Below are 14,571 nucleotides of genomic sequence, written 5' to 3'. Positions count from 1 at the left end.
TCAATAAATTTTTTCAAAGATTATTTTTTTATGAACAAAGTTATACAATTTGTTTTTATTTTTCTTATTATTTATTTATATCTGTTATTGAAAAATACATATATAAAAAAATTCAGATTCAGAAACAAAATTTTTAAAAATAAAAAGGCAGGCTTGAATTCGATAACGCCCATCTCATCTGGATGTTATAAAAAAAGAAAAACAAAAAAACACAGATTATTATGTACTTGTATGGTGTGGGGCATAAATACGCATCTATTCGAATTGCTGGTATAAAAAGGTGCGTCTATGTGTCTACTATCCAAACAGATCCTTTGAATTGGAAACTGTTTCTATAATGATGTGGTAATGAAATGTCGAACTAATTTAAACTCAGATAATTATGTAATTATAGTCTTTGGCAAAAATTAAGGTTATTCTTTATTAACATCTACTGTCGTCATTTGTTTAGTATTTCAGTGCTTTCCACCTTTTTACAGAATGGATCTATTCCAATTATTATTCACCTACTTTTCCGCTTTTGTCTTCTGCCGGCATTAAAGTAATTAAGTAAATTATAAATGTTGGCTTAAAAAATTCCACCTCAATAGGTGTAACACTTTCAGTTGTGAACTTCAATTAGAAAGGGGAACATCATTATTATCACCGACCAAAGCCTTGATAGCCCACATCAGACATCAGTCATTGCCTTGGGTTTTATCCTTTGTCATTATAAAACAGTTTGTTGTGTCCCATGTCATGGTTCTGTCAGTATGCGCGTAACATTGTTTTTTGTTGAATATTGGCCCTTGTGCTGCATGGAATGTGTGTGTGTCCACTTTTTTTAACAAACGTATGCATGTTTTATTTCATCCCCTTTCACGTGAAATGATTCCCTGAAGAAATCAGCTAAAAGTATTTAGCGTTAGTGACGATAACAATTTTTTTAAAAACACAAACACCACAAACGTAACTCTTCATCGTGCCGTATACTTTCTTTTGAGGAATTAGTAGTTGGCATTTAAGGTATACTGTAAAAATAACTAGAATACTAACAAAGTTAGAATTTATTTCGAAAATGTGAAGCGAATGAAGTTTTCGGTTTTGTTTTCAGTGTAATCGTGTATTCAAATGCGCTGGGCAAGAGTAAAAAACACAGGGTTAGGATGACACCAACCATGACAAATACCAACATGACTGCCTTGGACACATTTCCATATTATGTCATCTGTTATTTTGTCTTTTAACGTGTTGTATGTAATTTGTTTTCGGGCTCTTGCTGCTACAGTTTTTGTATTCAAATGATCATTAAGGTCCACAGGGACTGGGTTGGTTGTGTGGCACTGACTAGTAGATCATAAAGACCAGATTATATTTTACACAATAAGGTTGTTTAAATGCGATTATCGTGGAGGAAAATTAATTACACTATGCAAAGGTGTTAACGTCTTATTACGTTCATTTCATTGTATTTGTGTTAAGTTGACTGGTTCATTTTCAATTATCATATTATGTCATATTTCCAATTTCGAACATCTAGCGCTATTTAGCTTGATAAAATAAACTGTGGTTTGTAAAATATATTATACTATAGGTCACTGGGTTGAGCTATTATAATATACAATATCCTATATATAATAGATCCTTGCAGTTAAGAATTCGATAAACGTAAACTTTTATTCGTATATGTTTATTAGAAAATATAAATAAGATTTCTATCGAAGGTCAATACTAATCGTGAAAATGTATTTAAAGTAAAGGCCAAATTTTATATTCATTGAGATCACAAAGGGTACCCCAAAATTTTCGGTATTTTGAGGTTCTTGAGCGCGTTTTTTAACTGAATTCGCTGAAATTTGGTACTTTGAGTTCTTATTGGGTAGCAAATCTCTCTACCAAAAATTATAAATAAAGGTCCATTTTTTCGGATAGCCCCCATATAAGATTACCGCCAATTTTCGGTATTTTGGGGGTTTTGATCGCATTTTCCGACCGAATTCGCTGAAATTTGGTACTTTGTGTTCCGACCGAATTCGCTGAAATTTGGTACTTTGTGGTCTTATTGGGTAGCAAATCTCCCTACCAAAAATTATAAATAACGGTCCATTTTTTCGCATAGCCACCATATAAGGGTACCCCCAAATTTTCGGTATTTTGAGGTTCTTGAGCGCGTTTTTTAACTGAATTCGCTGAAATTTTGTACATTGAGTTCTTATTGGGTAGCAAATCTCCCTACCAAAAATTATAAATAAAGGTCAATTTTTTCGGATAGCCCCCATATAAGATTTCCCCCAATTTTCGGTATTTTGGGGGTTTTGATCGCATTTTTCGACCGAATTCACTGAAATTTGGTACTTTGTGTTCTTATTGGGTAGCAAATCTCCCTACCAAACATTATAAATAAAGGTCCATTTATTCGGAAAGCCCCCATATAAGGGCACCCCCAATTTTCGGTATTTTCGGGTTTTTGGGCTCGTTTTATAACTGAATTCGCTGAAATTTTGTACATTGGGTTCTTATTGGGTACAAAATTACTCCACTAAAAATTATAAATATAGGTTCAGTTCTTCTGGTAGTACCCATATAACGGTACCCCAAAATTTTTGGTATTTTGGGGGTTCTGATCGGATTTTTCGACCAAATTGACTGTAATTTAGTACGTCGAGTTCTTATTAGGTAGCACATCTCTCCACTATAAATTATAAATATTGGTCAATTTTTTCTGGTAGCCCCCAGGTGTTGAGGTTCTTGAACCAAATTCTTTTTTCTGGTACAGGGTATTATGTTTTTGTGCATATGTTTGTAACATGCAAAAATAATCGAGATAGACCCATGGCTCCTTTTGAGAATATGCATAGAATCACTTTTTGAGTCGATTTAAGCACGAAAATTGGCACAGCGTAGCAAATTAGGTCTAGAATGATGTGTGTAAAGTTGCCTGAAAATCGGTTCAGATTTATATATAGCTCCCACATATACTTTCGTCAGATTTAATGTAAATGGTGCACCAAAGTCCCTATATATCTTTCGATTTGCACGAAATTTGGCACAGCGTAACAAATTAGGTCTAGAATGATGTGTGTTAAGTTTCCTGAAATCGGTTCAGATTTAGATATAGATTCTATATCTGACCAAATGAACAATTTAGTATCGGTTGCAGAATGACGTATTTATGGTTCCAATTTCATTTTTTTGGTCCTTTAAAAATGCAACTTCTGTTAGGATTCATCTGTTGAATATACTCATAGTGGTGAAGGGTATCGTATAGTCGGCCCCGTCCGACTTTACTACTTTCCTTACTGGTTAATCTATTGGGTATCTATTAATAGTACTGTATATTAAAAGAATAATCTGTATTACAGAATAAGAGAGTGTGGGTAGTTCGGAAAGTTCTTCGACTAGCACAAAAAGCGCGGTATAAACAGAAAAAAGTTAAGTGTTTGGATACTTCTATCTCTGTTATGAACACATGTTAAATTTTGTTTCGATCTGGCAACTCCTTCATATAGAAACAGGTGTTCAAAAAAGACGCATCCGCATTTTTTTTACAATGAAAGCACGCATTTCTAATTTTTCCATTGTAAAAAATTTATGAGACAAATGAGTCGTTTATTTTCAATGTGTTTTAATTCCATTTTTTCTTATATTGGGATATTTAAGGTTTTGGGTTTGATTTGTTTCAAAAATATTTTTAAGTGGTATTACTTTTGAGTGGTTATTTATACTCTTTCGAGTCGAGCTTGATGACGTAGGTTCTTCGAGTAGGAGGGTACGTAGGTTCTTCGAGTAGGAGAAGAACCTACGTACCCACCATTATGCGACGCGTACAACAAAAATCTGCTTTGAAAAGGACTGTTCCTAGAATGAAGACAAATGTTGATCTTTGACAAATTTGAATTTAATTCGCATATGCAAGTTTCGCATCAGGGCGGAATAAATACAAGTTATCAACGTACAACATTTGTAAAGCCACATAGCCCAATATGCCTGATGAGCCGCTTAACCAACGGCGAAACGCGTCGCATAATGGTGGGTACGTAGGTTCTTCTCCTGGCTTTCCTTTTCATTGCAAAACATAGATCATCAAGCTCGACTCGAACGAGTATAAATAACCACTTAAAATTACTTTCAAATGATCACTGCTCTTACAAGGCAAAATTCAAATAACAAAAATTAATTTCAGCCGAGCACGGCTAGGGCTCGAACCTCAGAGCAACACAAATGTTGGCGGTTGCGCAAAAACATGTGTATACCAGGAAGCAATTGTAGGTGTGTGGATTAATTATCCATCGCTACAACAAAAATATTACTTTTGTTTGTGGCTTTGTGCCCTTAAAATATAGAACGTAATATGTCTTGTCAACATTTCTGGAAAACCTAGATTTGTATCACAACCTAAAATGGACTTAAACCACTTATAAAATAAACGACACAAATAATGTTCTATAAAAAATTTGGAGTTCGAAGTCATTACATTTGATCTGTACTACCCGAATTGTTATACCCTCCACCATTTTGTTTTTCCGTTTGTAACTCATCGAAATAATCATTTCCGGCCCTATAAAGCTTATATATTATTGATCAGCATAAAATTCTATGACGATATAGCCATGTCCGTCTGTCTGTTGTAATCACTCTAACGTATTTTTCCGCCGAATTGACTGCAATTTAGTATTTTAATTCATAATAGGTCCCAAATCTCTCCACAAAAAATTATGAATATAGGTCCATTTTTTCGGATAGCCCCTATATAAGGGTACACTTATATGGTATTCGGTATTTTGGGGTTCTTGAGTGCGTTTTTCAACCGAATTTGCTGCAAATTGGTAGTTTGTAGTTATTAATATTCGCCCCCATTTTGGGGTAGTCCCCATATAACACTTTTTTTACCCCACCATAGTATGGAGGGATATTAATTTTGTTTTTCCGTTTGTAACTCATCGAGATAATCATTTCCGACCCTATAAAGAATATATATATATTTGATCAGCGTAAAATTCTATGACGATATAGCCATATCTGTCTGTCTGTTGTAATCACTCTAGCGTCTAAACGAATTGAGATAGAACGCCAAAATTTTGCATAGAGTCGTCTTTTTTCTGCAGGCAGGTCAAGTTCGAAGATGGGATATATGGGTCTCTCCACAAAAAAATATGAATATAGATCAATGGGCTTTATCGGTCCACGTTTAGGCATAGCTCCCATATAAGGGTACCCCCCAATTTTCGGTATTTTGGGGTTCTTCAGCGCGTTTTTCAACCGAATTCACTGAAATTTGGTACATTGGGTTCTTATTGGGTTTAGTACTCCACAAAAAATTATAAATATAGGTGTTCTTTTTCTGGTAGCTCCCTAATATTCAGTATTAGTATTTTGAGTTCTTAATAGGTACCAAATCTGAATATAGTTCCACGTTTTCGGATACAACGGTACTCTCAATTTTCGGTATATTGGGGTTCTTGAGCGCGTTTCTTCAAACTTGAACTAAGTTTGGAAGAAAAAATAATATAAGTTTGGATGAAATCAAAATTTTCTGAAACGTATTTCGTCCAAAGAAACATGGGTCTAGAACCAATATATCGATGAGGCACATTTTCACTGTATCAAATTGTATACACCCTCATTAGCCATAAGGCTGAGGGTATAAATATCCATTACATAATATCCATTAATATACATAATCAGTTTGTAGAAAGTTCACTTTTTAGTCACTTTTTGTTCCCTATATTTTCATTTCAAGTATTTGTCAGTAGTTTGTTTGTTTTTCGGCATAGGGTGTATATATTCTGAAAGTACATTTCGAGACTTTTCAATTGATGTGGGTCTCCATACTGCATTCATTTTAGTTTTTGCGCAATATGGTGTTTTCTACACAGAGTCCCCACTGTCATTGATACATGCAATGAAAATCGGGAAAATCCGTTAGTCGAAAGTTTGTTTTTCGGCATTAGATGTATATATTCTGAAAGTAGGTTTCGAGACCTTTCAATTGATGTGGGTCTCCATACTGCATCCATTTTAGTTTTTGCGCAATATGGCGTTTTCTACACAGAGGGTATCCAAAGTTCGGCCCGGCCGAACTTAACGCTTTTTTCACTTGTTTATATTAAAATTGTTATCTGATTTATTCCGCGTTTTGAGTTTGGTTCTATGACTCTGATGATGATTACATCAGATCATCACCTGTGAAGGATATCGAGATAAAAAAGTAGAACATAAAGTTCGATAATGATATATAACCCGCTTTTAGACCTAGTCCCTATATGGAGGTTCCAGAAGAAGTGGACCGATATTCCCCATCTTCGAATTTGAACCAAGATTGGAAGAAATAATAAGATTGCCAAAGTTTGGATGAAATCTAAATTTTTTGAAACGGATTTGGCCCAAAGAAACATGGGGTCTAGAACCAATATTTCGATTAGCCACATTTTCACCGTGTTAAAGTGTATACACCCTCAATAGCTATAAAGCTGAGTTTATAATTATCCATTAAAATTTTCTGATTTTTTTATTTTGGTTTACATTATGACGGTATATGTCCACTTTTTGGTATGTTCCCTATATTTTCATTTCTAGTACCTGTCAGTATATCTATGGTGGTGGGTATCCAAAGTTCGGCCCGGCCGAACTTAACGCCTTTTCACTTGTTTCTGTAATAATTTTTGTTTCCATGTACATTTTCTCGTCAGTATTTTAGCTCCAGAACCTAAAAGAATGTACTAATTTTACAAGTTTTGAAGTATAGATGGCATTACTTTTGGCATATTTACAAGATTTGCGTTCCCCAACTTTATACAGCACTTAACTAATCAACTACTAAATGAATGTGATCATATGCTTTGACAATGTCCAGATTAATAGTCTGAACATACTGGGAAAAGTGTAGTTTGTACTCAAGTAAGCATGATTTTACTGCTACACCTAGTAACAAATTTTACAATTTTTGATGAAAATTTACTGCATCTCAAATAGATTCTTCAATAGATTCGTTTAATTACACAATCGTGCCGCTTAACCCATCGTGTCTCACAATATGAATGTAGTCGATTGAAAGATGTATTTGTTCTCGAAATATTCTACATAAGTACCACACTTTGTTGGAGATTTTCGAAAGAATTAGCTAATTTCCGAAATTATAGAGAATATACTTCGAATTCAAATTTAAAATGTGAGAGGAACAATGAATGTATGCTCTCAAATTTCCTTCACTTTAATTATCTACGTCTAACGACAGTACTACAGAGGCTTTACTTTCCCTCAAGGCGATGTTCTCCTTTCCACATAATAACATTTTCTTAATGATAACATGATCTATACGTTTTGAAACGTCTTACATTATCAATATAAAGTCCCGATCCTCATTATGTTGTAATCGTTTTTTTTTTTTTTTTTGTGGGTGGTAAAGCATTCAATATCATATATTTCAAGAAATCGTGCACCAAATAACGAACGCGTGTCCGATGGAAATGCACTTTTGTACCTTACTGCTTTTATTTTTTTTTCAGTAGCTGAACTAACGAAAAACAATTGTAAAAATTATATAAAAAACGAAAACATGATTATCAGAAATAATTGATATGTCTACCCTTAACTAGTTACAGAATTGTTACATCAAACATTTCCATTCTAATAACTACTGATATATTTTTAAAATTTTTTATAAAACTTAATTGTAAATAAACATAATTATTATTGCTATTTTATTGACTAACGTGTTTCGATGATATACAAATTGAATGGTAGCAACGATACCACATTTTATATCCGCTATTTATCTCAATAGCCAAAGGTCAATTTGCGGCGGAACACAGAAGTGAAAATATAGTTTTAGCAGAAATTGCCTTCCGCAATGTATTCGATATGCCACACACGATAAAACTTTTCTCTTCTGTGTACTACACAATACTACTGAATTAATTTAAAGTCTTAATCATAAAAAAAATTAAGAGGCAAAAGATATTCATATTTTAATTGGTGCGACTTCAAAAACGAAAATGAAATTTTTTAGCGGAATCACATTATAAAACGAAGAAATCAAAAAACAAAGAATACCGCCTTTTATACCACAACTTGTTTAGTGGTCAAGAGGGAGTTTACAATCGTCGCATCACACCACCACCCTATGAGCATATTTTGGGGACACACATTAAGTTGTCAAGCTACAACAATACTAACACTGGGCATAAAAAATACGATATTTCCTATTTAAGATATTCGACTATTTGATTATTGCCAACAAAAAAAAGTATTATTTTATTATACCCAAGGAGGTTGAACCTTGAGTTCCTCTAATATATCAATTGCGACAGCAAATGATTGCGCCAAACTGTATTTTCGTTTTATTATTGTGAAATTAACTGAAATCTTTTTTTGGTTTATATGGGAGGCGGCTATATTCCTTTTATCTTAACTGACTGTTATTGAAGTATGATTTTGCCGGGTTGCCATATAGTAAAAGTTTTCTTAAACATATATATTTTTTAATGAATTTTTGTAAATACAATCGAAATCCAAGGTACCAAGAAAAGTTCTGCCCTACATTTGATATCGTTTATAGCTCCCATTTTTGCCGGTTCGTTGACTGTTGTTATATGAAACTTCGACTGCATATTAATAGCTGTATGAATATATCCTTAAACTTATTAGAAAGGGTCAGCGTCCAATAAACATTTTATATCGATGGGATTATGGTATGTATGGATATAAAGTTACTTAATAATAGGATACACAATATTAAAAAAACCCCAATAAGGAAAGTAGTAAAGTTGGACTGGTCCGACTATATGATACCCTTCACCACTTTGGGTATATTCTACATATGTATCCTAAAAGACGTCGCCTTTTCGAAGGAATATTGACATGAAATTGAACGAACTTAAATATGTAATCTTAATCTATATCTAATCCGACTGACATCAATCCCTACACATGTCATTCTGCAACCTATGCTAAATTTTGTAAATCGATTTAAAGTGTGTGTCAACTATTCGGTATGCTGCACTGTTTAAAATTTAATCTCAATCAAACACACATTGATTATTTGGTGTACAATTAAAATGAAAAAGTCGAAATAATATATGGAAGCTATGCTATATCTATATCTGCACCGATTTCAAGGAAACTTGCCAGAGATTAATTTATATTAACTTCAGTACGTTCTGTTAATCAGCCTAGCTATGGGTCTTTAGTGCACCATTTACTTAAAATCGGACGAAAAAATATATAGGAGATGTTTGTAAATCTAATCTGATTTTCACACATACATCATTCTAGACGTAATTCAGTATGTTATACCAAAATCGACAAATATAGGGGGCTTTGATACAGCATTTATATAAAATGGGACGAAAATATATATGGAAGCTATATCTAAATCTGAGCCGATTTTAACAAAACTTAACACACATCATTCTAGACTGAATTCAGTTCAGGGATTTTGGTGCACCATTTACCTAAAATCGGGCGAAACTATATATGGGAGCTATATCTAAATCTGAACCGATTTTCCCGAAATTTAGCACACATCATTTTCGACTTAATTCAGTACGCTATGCCAAAACACGTGCAAATCTAATGATTTTCGAGGACTTTGGTGCACCATTTACTTAAAATCGGACGAAACTATATATGGGAGCTATACCTAAATCCGAACCGATTTTCAAGAAACTTAACACACATCATTCTAGACTTAATTCAGTACGCTATACCAAAATTCGTGCCAATCAAAAGATTTTCAGGGACTTTGGTGCACCATTTACTTAAAATCGGGCGAAACTATATATGGGAGCTATATCTAAATCTTAACAGATTTTCCCGAAATTAATCACACATCATTGTCGACTTAATTTAGTACGCTATACCAAAATTCGAGAAAATCTAATGATTTTCAGGAATTTTGGTGCACCATTTACCTAAAATCGGGCGAAACTATATATGGGAGCTATATCTAGGGTTCGTCCTTGATCCAAATAAGTAAGGCGTACCAAATTTCATCTAAATCGGATCATAAATGTCATCTCTGCTTTGTTCACAAGAATACATGCACAGACGGACGGACATGCATAAATAAACTCAGAAAGTGATTCTATGCATATTTTTTATACCACAGTGTGGTGAAGGGTATAACCATGGCAACTCTTACAGTTACGCAATCTATATATAACGTGTAAAGCACTACATTTGGAATAAGTAGAAGATTTTGTTTTAATTGAAAAATCCATAAAAAATCCATATTTTTGAAAACAGTCATGTTTGTCCATTCATTGGCGAAATCGACGACTGTAGCCAAAAGACACTCTGTCTACAATTGATCCGGCACATTGCGATAGTTTTCGGAAGAACAAAGTATCATCCCAATGCTTTGCACTTGATTTTAAACTGTTCTTTAATCAATGAACCACCTCCCTCTCTACAATTGCTTAATTGACAGAATTTGTTTCAATGAAACGAATTTAATGAACGAAAAACATACTCATCGGAACGTACAAGCATACATGTATCTTTTTATACTTTTAATAAAAAATATATGTATACCTCTTTTTGGGAAAGAACATTTTTTTGTTGTTTTTTGTTGAAAAACAATCATTGATAATTGAAAACTCCCTTCGGAAGTAATGCCGCTATACCAGCACAAAAAATCATTTGCAGATGACACCAAGTCACGCAATCTCTTGGCGGTTTATTTGAATACAATTTAAGCATGACTTTCCTTTCTCGAATAAGCCATGAAACAGTCGTTGCAGATTTGGTAAGTGCTCTGTTATTTATAACCGCCACCCTAGTTCGACGAACTGGCCGATCACCGCCTTTTTAATTGATACAAATCAAACTTGCTTTTGACAGACCGACCTTCGTTCAATTCCTATCATTTGCGCCAGCACCCACATGGCAGCAACTGTTGTGAAATGTACTTCGTGTAACGTTTTTATGAACGGAAAGACTTCCACTGATCCCTGATATTATGATGCAATGGAATTTAAGTGGAATATCGCATGCCACGTTTTATTTCGGTCTAACCATGATTTGTAAATTGATTTTTATTCACCATAATTTTTAATAAAGTACAGTGTGGATTTATTTGCAATTTATGGATATTTAGTTTTGGATCTTTCACAAGTCGGAAAAACTTGAAATTATTTTTCATTCCACAAAAATGGACAGAGATGAAGGAAGTTTGAATTAATTTTGTGCTATCAAAGGAAATCCTTTTCTAAGTGCATCTAATGATTTTCAAAGTATGATTTAACGAATCGAAATTTTAAATATAACCTATATAACAGTTTTAAGCGGAGGAAGTTGACAGTAATTTCCAAAAACATAATCCAATTTTATTCTTACCATTTTAGTTTCTTATCCAATACTTAAATGCTAACACATTTATGATGGGACTATGTCAAAGCGTGATGACATTTAGGCTTCTAGGTTTGTCGAACAATTCCTTTCCAAAAGAAATATTATGAAGGTTTAGGTACACCCCCATCGCCTAGCGGAATTACTAATCTATATCAGTAATACCATCAGACAATTGATAATGTCATCTTAAGAAGTTAATTTTTAACTTAATTTTTAATTCAGGATGAAAGCGTAAAATAACTTTTTAACCCATAAGTTTAAATATTTCCGAGATATAACGTTATTTTATGTGTATGTCCTTTTTTGATCTTATCTCAAATTCGAGATTTCGATCCACCATAGATATACTGACAGGTACTAGAAAGGAAAATATAGGGAACATACTAAAAAGTAGATCTATACCGACATTTAATGGATAATTATACCCTCAGCCTTATGGCTAATGAGTGTGTATACACTTTAACACGGTGAAAATGTGCTTCATCGAAATATTGGTTCTAGACCCCATGTTTCTTTGGATCAAATCCGTTTCAGAAAATTTAGATTTCATCCAAACTTTGCCCATGTGATTATTTCTTCCAAACTTAGTTCAAATTCGAAGATGGGGAATATCGGCTCCACTCCTTCTGGAACATCCACACAGGGGCTAGGTCTAAATGCGGCTATAGTTCATTATCGAACCTTACGTTCTAATTTTTTATCTCGCTATCCCCCGCAGGTGAAATTATTACAACAGAGTCTTAGAACAAAACTCAAACGCGAAACACATCAGATAACTATTTTAATATAAACCAGTAAGGAAAGTAGTAAAGTCAGACTGGACCGACTATATGATACCCTTCACCACTTTGGGTATATTCTACATATGTATCATAAAAGACGTCGCCTTTTCGAAAGACCATTGACATGAAATTGAACGAACTTCTATATGTGATCTTTATCTATATCTAAACCCACTAGCATCAATCGCTACACATGTCATTCTGCAACCTATGCACAGTTTAAAATTTAATTTCAATCAGTCACCCATTGATTATTTGGTGTACAATTCGCTATATTTATATCTGAACCGATTTCAAGGAAACTTGCAAGCGATTAATTTATATTAACTTCGGGTAATGTGGACCATGCGTCAAATGTGGACCACCCCCCATATCTAAGAAAATGCTTGAAATATGTCAATGCCGCCTTAATAAATATTTTCCTTATTAGTGAAAACAAACATCATAATTGGTTTTTAATAAATAATTGCAATGTTGAAAATGTAGTAGTAGAAAATGTTGCTCTGATTGTAAAAGTGTGATTTGAACATTTTTTAGCACAATAGTCGAACGTTTTTGCAAAATAGTCGAACAATTTTTTTTCTCGAATATAAAGAAGTTCTGTGGTTTTTCTTGTCTTCTTTAACAAAATATACGTTTAGCTGTAATTACAATCGGCGATTTTTAATTTTTATTAATTTTTGAAGCCGATAATTATTTCTAAATAAAAATATTCAATGTCGGGTAATGTAGACCACTATAAAAAAGTGGGACCTTTTCATGAGGACGAGTTCGAAACGTGGGTGAATTTAATATGCGATGAGGTATTCTATCCTCTGAAAACTCGATATGCGAAAATACAGGTGCTTCGATTGGATAATGACGCAAGGACCGTCATTCTAGACTTAAGTCTGTACGCTATGCCAAAATTCGTGAAAATCTATTGATGTTCAGGGAGTTTAGTACACAATTTACATAAAATCGTACGAAAATATATATGGCTATATCTAAATCTGAACCGATTTTCTCCAATTTCAATAGGGGTCGTCCTTGGGTCAAATAAGTGACTTGTGCCAAATTGCATCCAATTCGGATTATAAATGCGACCTGTACTTTGTTTACAATTTAACATCAACAGACGGACGGACAGACATAAATCGTCTCAAAATGTGATTCTATGCATATTTTCAAAATGAACCATGTGTCTATCTCGATTCTTTTTGCCTGTTACAAACATATGCACAATGACATAATACCTTGTACCACAGTGTGGTGAAGGGTATAAAAAGGGGGTTATATGGAGACTACCCCAAAAAGGGGGCGTATATTAATAATTTTTATAGGGAGATTTGTTACTATACGACTACAAAATACCAAATTGAAGCAAATTCGGTTAAAAAACGCCCTCAACAAACCCAAAATACCGAAAATTGGGGGTACCCATATATGGGGGTTATCCGAAAAAATTTACCTATATTCATAATTTTTTGTGTTAAGAACTCAAGATACTTATTTACAGCTAATTCGGCGGAAAAACGCGCTCAAGAACCCCAAAATTGGGGGGTACTCTTATAAAGGAGCTATGCCTAAACGTGGACCGATAAAGTCCATCATTGAACTTGACCTGCCTGCAGACAAAATACGACTCTATACAAAATTTTGGCGATCTATCTCAATTCGTTTAGATTACAACAGACAGACGGACATGGCTATATCGTCATAGAAATTCACGCTGATCAAGAATATATGTATACTTTATAGGGTCGGAAAAGATTATTTCGATGAATGGGGGCTATCCGAAAAAATTGACCTATATTCATAATTTTTTGTGTTAAGAACTCAAGATACTTATTTACAGCTAATTCGGCGGAAATCCCCAAAATACTGAAAACTAGGAGGTACCGTTATATAGGGGCTACCAGAAAAAGTGGACCCATATTTATAATTTTTTGTGGAGACATTTAGTACTCAATATGAACCCAATGCAGTAAATTTCAGTGAATTCGGTTGAAAAACGCGCTAAAGAACTACAAAATCCTGAAAATTGGGGGTACCCTTATATGGGAGCTATGTCTAACCGTGGACCGATGAAGCCCATCTTTAAACTTGCAGTACGGTAACAAACCACATATTAAAACATGCAGATTCTGAAACCGACCGGTAGTCTCACGAAAACCAAAATCGAAACGATTTTTTGTGACAACCACGTAGTCATAAAGACAATTTCTATATAAATGATTGATTATAGAAATATATGGCAAAATTAGGACATACATTTTAAAGATGACAGCCAGTTAAAAAAGATGATTATCCTCTAAAAAGAGGACGTATGGCATCGTATTATAACCCTAATATTAAGCCAAATAAATCATATAGAATCCGTAGTATTTACGGATTTTATTTTTAAAATTAATCTCTACAAAAAAACTAGTTCGGCTGAATGAACATTTTATAGCCTCTATCAGCGACGTAGCCATCT

Source organism: Musca vetustissima, unplaced genomic scaffold (assembly GCF_032173495.1).
Source record: "Musca vetustissima isolate MV318-11 ecotype Yass unplaced genomic scaffold, APGP_CSIRO_Mvet_v1 utg26239, whole genome shotgun sequence".
Taxonomy (NCBI): Eukaryota; Metazoa; Arthropoda; class Insecta; order Diptera; family Muscidae; genus Musca; species Musca vetustissima.
This window is presented reverse-complemented; position numbering follows the sequence as displayed.